Source organism: Xyrauchen texanus, chromosome 27 (genome assembly GCF_025860055.1).
Source record: "Xyrauchen texanus isolate HMW12.3.18 chromosome 27, RBS_HiC_50CHRs, whole genome shotgun sequence".
Classification (NCBI taxonomy): domain Eukaryota; kingdom Metazoa; phylum Chordata; class Actinopteri; order Cypriniformes; family Catostomidae; genus Xyrauchen; species Xyrauchen texanus.
This window is the reverse complement of record NC_068302.1, coordinates 40,409,792-40,417,175: the sequence shown is the minus strand read 5'-3', so window position 1 is coordinate 40,417,175 and position 7,384 is coordinate 40,409,792. Positions and strand designations below refer to the sequence as shown.

The window sequence follows — 7,384 nt, the reverse complement described above, 5'->3', positions numbered from 1 at the left end:
CTGAAGCAAACATGGAAGTTTCTTTTCCACAAAACAATTGTGATCTTCTGATGTTTTGAATCACACAATAAGAAAAACCTGCGAGTGATTTATTCTGCAAAATATCATTCATATCATTTCAGCAAATGCACTTGTGATGAGCTGATCTGTGTCTTTATTATTAGTTTAATTGAGTTGATCTGAAACGGAACGATCTGTAATCAGCTGCACTTCTATAAATACAAACAATCTCTAAGAATGATTATTTCACTGCAGCTCAGATTTCTGCTAAAGTGACTTAAATTGAGGTCCGTTTGCTAGTTTTAATAATATTTGTGTCAGAATCCGGTGAAATTGATACACCCTGATTTTTAACTGTCCTAGGATGACAATACGTCAAAGAATTAAAAATCCTCGGGCTCTGGAGACATTAAAAGACACTTGCGTGCTCAAGCTGACACCCCTCAGCAGCAGGTCGCAAGCCCGGGACTCAATTTGGACAGTGAAGGAAATTCGCTGTCAATCGACGAACGTGTCGGCAATGCTGACGAAGGTCGTTGCTGACTTGGAGGATCTTGCTGTAATACGTTGATCGATCACTGCCATGAAGAGGAAATTCTCTGAGGTGGATACAAGAGTGGCGGAAGTCAAGAAACGGATCGATTATCTAGAGTCATCGGAGAGGGAGTTAGCTGCTAACCTGCTAGCGACCAAAGTAGATTTGGAGCACCTCTGAGAAAAGTTGGAAGACTTGGAGAATCGTAACCGGCAAAACAACGTCTGAATTGTTGGAATTCCTGAGGATGAAGAAGGGCGAGATCCTGGACGGGCTCTTCCTGAGTCTGCTCGACATAACGGGCCATAAGCTGGAAATCAAGCGAGCTCGGAGATCCACGGAGGGAGACGGACCCCGATGAATTCTGGACAAATTTCTGAGATCATCCGATAAAGATGTTTTACGTGTTACGTGAGGAGTAAAGGAACGCTTTCTTGGAAGAAACTCTTACAGTAACAGAAGGTCGCTTTTGCACGGATGTTCCTGGACAAATTGAGAATAGATACTAAAGATAGACGCAAAATATTTACATGTCCACGTTAAGCGATGTCCTTCATAAAGTCCATGGAATGAGTTATTTGTGGTTCTCATGTTGCAGCCAAATGATCCGGCTCACTGAACATACACTTGATCATCCAGAGGAAACCGGAGCCTTTTTTGTTTCTTTTTGTGCTTCTGTCTAGCATCAGAAGTTTGTTTTGTGCAGTATCATTTCTTCAGGACAGTGTTGTGGATGAATCTGCACATTCTTGGTGCTCATGCCTCCTATTGGTTGGATGTCAATGAGTGATTGGGTCATTTGTTGCACTCATGTAACATGAGTGGGCCAGCTCACTGAACATTCACTCAACTGTCCGAGGAAATTATTTTTTATTATATATACTAATTTAAACACAAGAATACACAGAATCAACTTTTAACAATTATGTGCCCCCCTCCCACCCACCACCCAACATACATCCCAGTGGTCAAACATTAACATTGACATAATAAAAACAATTAACCACCATATAAGAAAAAGACTTTAAACTCGTCCCTTTCCACTGCTCTTCCCTGGCAACCTTCTAAGTCCAAATAAGTGCCTCACTTCTTCCCATATGCACCAAAACTGCCCAGCCATCTATGTGACATCTCTTCAAATGTCGCTGCCCAGCTTGGTGCACCACCCATGAAATGAGGGCGGATCAGCCAACTTCCATCCCCTCAGCATTACCTGCCGGCCAATCATCACGCTGGTAAGGACACAGTTTTTTATACATTTATTCATTGTAATAATATCTGCCCCATCACCCAAAATACAAAGTCTGGGGCCGAATAAAATCTTGAGTGCTGAAGACCTCACAAACTAAATTCTTAACCTTCGATCAAAACTCTTAAATCTTAGTACAGGACCAAAAAACAAGGGCCATGTCCCCATCCTCCAACTGGCATCGCCAGGAAATAGGTGTGCCTTTAAGCCTAAATAAAATGCAGAATCTTAAATTAAATGAGGCGCACCCTTGCATCTCGATGCAGACTTGACGTTTTTTAAAACCTTCCCCCATTCTTCATCTTCCAGTACTAAATTCAAGTTTCTCTCCCATAACGTCTTAAGAGGTGTTAAAATCCCGTCTCCCAGACTCTGAATTATCCAGGAATCCTTCACTGAAGCTTCGTGACCCTTTCCAAAAGCAGCAAGCACCATCTCAAGAGTGTCTGCCGCTTTAGGGGCACCCAAAGGTGGTACAAAGTAGATGGTGCAGCTGTGAGTATCTGAAGAATTGAGATCTGGGAATCCCTAACCGCTGTATAATATTTGTAAATTATATGAACGCTCCACATTCATACAGGTCACCCAGTGTAGCAGCTCCCCTCTCAATCATTCTGTCCAGCTGTGAGGGGATTGTTAATGCACAATTTAGTGTTTAACCAAATACTTGCTGCAACGTTCAGATAAATGTCCGAATTGAACAGGTGGGAAACTTTTGTCCACACTAAATACATGCGAGATAATGGGATGTGTCTTCTCCGGGCAGGTTGATAGAGAGACTTTGCATTGGCAGGATGGGGGAAGGACTTCCTGTTCAATAAAGGGTTGGGGAGGGGCTCTCTCAGGTGGGGAAGGACTTAGACTGTTTAGAGGCGCTGGAGACCAAAGACGAACCCAACAGGGACAAACACAGAAAACATCTCAGACATTCAATAATAATCACTTACAACTACAAATCATGTTTTTAAAGGAATATTCTGGGCTCAATACAAGCTCAGTCCACAGCATTTGTGGCATAATGTTGATTAGCACAAAAATGTATTTCGACTCATTCCTCCTTTTCTTTAAACCCTCCAAAAATGGACCCCATTGAAATCATGAAGGCCAAAGAGACTCCTGAATTCCAGATTGACTGACTTAAATATTGATCTGTTTCTCATCCACACTTATCATATCACTTCTGAAGACATGGATTAAACCACTGGAGACTTATGGGTTACTTTTATGTGCTTTATGGAGCTTCACAGTTCTGGTCACCATTCACTTGCATTGTATGGACCTACAGAGCTTCAATGTTTCTCTTAAAATCTTCATTTGTGTTCTGCAGTAAAGTAAGTCACACACATCTGGGACGGCATGAGGGTGAGGAAATGATGACAGAATTTTCATTTTGGAATGAACTGTTGCTTTTTGAGGTTTTAAATTGATGATTTGTGTTCGGGGTGTGTGGCAGAAACACTATATACATATTCTATATACATAAGTAAAAGTTATGATGTGGAAGTGTATAAATGAATTCCAGATATTTCCTAGAGAATCTCTTTTCCTGTGTCCCACTTTACCAGCACTGCTAAACACATCTGGGATTTGGTCAAAAGAGGGTCTTCAAAGGTCTGACGTCCCAGTATTGAATATTTCTTTATTTGTGCTTTTGTCTAAAGAAGACATCCTGACCTTTCTTCTTATGTATAACGTGTCGTTCGGATCATAATTCAAGATGTCAAGAAAATAAAAAAAGTGTCCCACTTTGCCCATATTCACCCTAATATACCTAAAATACATTTCAGATTGTTTTTATATTGTATTAATTTTGGAGTTCTGAAAAAGTCATTTAGTTTCATGTTCTCCCAATAATTTCAGTTTTTCTTTAGTTAGAAATGATTTGAGCAAGTTTTAATGTTGATCTTTAATAACCTGTGAGAGGTGAGATGTGCCTGACATGGGGATATTCCTCATCTCCATTTTATCTGTCAGTTTTCACACATACTTCAATGGTGTAAAACAATAAAACATGCAAAATTATGAGGCGAATGCTTTTTATGGGACAAATATCACATTATTATATATTACCATCAAAACACTTAACAATAATATATAGATATATTACGAGTATTTCAGGTTTAATACAAAATCTATCGTCGGCATTTGAGGTATAACGCTGATTACCACAGAAAACTATTTCCATTAATCACTTTTAAAAAAATAAATGTGTGAAGACACGTACAATGAAAGGAAACACTAAACACACAACATTAAATATGGTTTCAAAGCCACAATATTTAAGCATAATGTATTAAAATGACTCACTAAGTTTGTGTAAAGTTATTTGAACTGATGATGTAATGCCAAACACATGTACACGCCTATACACTGCATTCATAAAGTATTCACACCCCTTCGTTTTTTTACATTTTATGTTGCAGACTTTTGCTAAAAAGCTTTAAATTATTTATTTGTACAAACAGATTTTTGATAACTTTGGAAATGTATTAAAAAAGAAAAAACTGAAATCACATTGACGTTTAGTATTTAAGTATTCAGACCCTTTGAGGTTTAGCTGCGGTGCATCCCATTTCTCTGGATCATCTTTGAGATGTTTCTACACTTTGATTGGAGTCACCTGTGGCAACTTCAATTGGTTGGACATGATTTGGAAAGGCACACACCTGTTTATATAAGGTATTACAGCTGAAAATGCATATCAGAGCAAAAACACTGCAACACTCCACCGATCTGAGCTTTATGGCAGAGTGGCCCGACGGATGCCTCTCCTCAGTGCAAGACACATAATAAAACACCTAAAGGACTCTCAGATGGTGAGAAACAAGATTGTCTGGTCTGATGAAATGAAGATTGAACTGTTTGACCTCAATTCCAAGCGTCACGTCTGGAGGAAACCAGGCACCCCTCATCACCAGCGCAACACCATCCCAACGGTGAAGCATGGTGGTGGCAGCATCATATCTGGAGGTAACCAGGCACCCTTCATCACCAGCACAATACCATCCCAACGGTGAAGCATGGTGGTGGCAGCATCATGTCTGGAGGAAACCAGGCACCCCTCATCACCAGCACAACACCATCCCAACGGTGAAGCATGGTGGTGGCAGCATCATGTCTGGAGGAAACCAGGCACCCCTCATCACCAGCGCAACACCATCCCAACGGTGAAGCATGGTGGTGGCAGCATCATGTCTGGAGGACACCAGGCACCCCTCATCACCAGCGCAATATAATCCCAACGGTGAAGCATGGTGGTGGCAGCATCATGTCTGGAGGAAACCAGGCACCCCTCATCACCAGCACAATACCATCCCAACGGTGAAGCATGGTGGTGGCAGCATCGATCTGTGGGGTTGTTTTACAGCAGCAGGGACTGGGGACTGGTCAGGGATGAAGGAAAGATGAACGCAGCAAAATACAGGGATATCCTTAATGAAACCTGGTCCAGAGCACTAAGGACCTCAGACTGGGCCTAGGGTTCACCTTCTAACAGGACAATGACCCTAAACACAGCCAAGACAACACGAGTGGTTTAGGGAGAACTCTGTGAATGTCCTTGAGTGTCCCAGCCAGAGTCCGGACTTGAATCGAACATCTCTGGAGAGACCTGAAAATGACGTTTTACTGACGGTCCCCATCCAACCTGACAGAGCTTGAGAGGATCTGCAGAGAAGAATGACAGAAAATCCCCAAATCCAGGTGTGCAAAGCTTATCCCATCATACCCCAAAAGACTCGAGGCTGTAATCGCTGCCAAAGCTGCTTCAACGGAGTACTGAGTTAAGGGTCTGAATACTTTGCAAATGTATTAAAAATAAAACACTGAAATATCACATTGGCATAAGTTATCAAAAATGTTTTTTGCTTTGTCATCATGGGGTATGGGGTGTAGATTGATGTGAAAAAAATATTTATATTTTGCAGTCTTGTGCGAAAATGCTTTAATGTAAAAAACGGAAGGGGACTGAATACTTAATAATTTAGTCATCAGTACAGTCTGCACACGGCCCAGAGTTTCTCGACATATTCTCATTCCTCGTCTGTGCCACTCGAGTTGTACTAACAGACTCTCAAAGCAGTCGTTGTGCTCATGCGTCGAATACATTTTGTTCACTCACAGTTAACGGAGAAAACTTTGAAAGGCAACACTGTCGACCAGGCGCCATCCGACCAGAAATACAGAAAACTAAATTATACCCGGACATTTAAATCATGGAAACTGTCGCACAATGCACAAGGTACAAAAAAAGAGATCTGCTATAAATGAGTTTATCGTTGTCATCTGTTGTGATATCCTGTAAATAACACACGGAGAAGACCAACGGCACATGCGGCGGTTATCCACTGCGGGCCGTCCCGATGACTGATTTCGATCTCATCACGTGTTTAGTGTAAAGTCTGCTGTCATGTCTGTTCAGGTCACCACACGTGTGATTTTGATTTCTCCGCTTGTGCACGAGGCAGCGCTCTGATTGGAGGAAGCTTTCCTTCTCATGAATTATGTGAATCATAACTCATATGATCTGTATGACTGAGATGAACCAGGGATTTTATCTGCCACAGTTACGGATGAAAATAATTCAGTATTATTGTCCCCAAGCAGATACTGAATTTATCAGATCAGGATTTCACAGTGTTTGTAACAACAGACATTATTTCATCAAGACTGTTGCTATTGTCTGGAGAACTGATGTCACCTAAATTCAATGGGAAAGTTTGGAAATCACTGTTAAATCATGATGTAGAAACACAAACAGCCGGAGCATTTTCTACCAATCTTTATTCATGATAAAGGAAGTCAATCAGCAAGAAAGGGGAATATGGTTAGCACAACAGGAGCAGGTTTAGTGAGGGCGAATCTGGAGGGGTTCAAAGTCTTTGGTCCAGAGAAAAAGAACAGATCACATGACTGAAGGCACTTGATTTTACAGCGATCTCAGATCATTAGAAAAACAAACAAAAGAAAGACACTATACATGAACTAAACATGTTTAACTGGGAGATCAATCAGCCTAATGTGTTCTACATACTCGCCGCTGGCTACAAAACATTATACATTTAGATACATATATACAGATCGAGCTGGACAGAGTGATAAAGTGTGAAAGTGCTGATCACATGACATGAAACATCCTATGAACAGTGAAACCCACCAGCAGGGACGAGTGACTGTCCAATTAAACTGAGTAAAACAGTCACGACCTGCTGAATCTCATGCAAACACAAGCACGTTTCGTTTAACAGTATTGAAAGAAGGTTTTTCCTCATGACGAGTCTTTCAGGAAGAGCAACCGAAGAGCATCAGAGTGATCAGCGTGAGACATGAAGAGGAGCAGATTTATGAGCGCGAGTATGAGGTATATCACGATGAGTCTGTTCAGTCACGAGCGGTTGTGCTTTTGCACCGATTGACAACACGAGACACATTGAGCTGCTGCAGAGAAACACTGGAGCTTCAGTAACATCACAACTGAAGGAAAACATGGAGAGAGACACACACACACACACACACTAAACTCAGTCTTTCATCTTTAGTGTTGATCATGTGACTCAGAGACACAAAATCTGCAGATCTTTCCTTTCACAATTTAAAGCTAC

The 7,384-nt window shown here is 41.3% G+C and overlaps 1 pseudogene; it reads right to left on the bottom strand.

Moving 5' to 3' along the window:
• Window positions 1–6,558: 6,558 nt before the first annotated feature.
• The window catches only part of LOC127620698 (spermatogenesis-associated serine-rich protein 2-like), a 22,767-nt pseudogene continuing 21,941 nt past the window's right edge, over window positions 6,559–7,384 (bottom strand).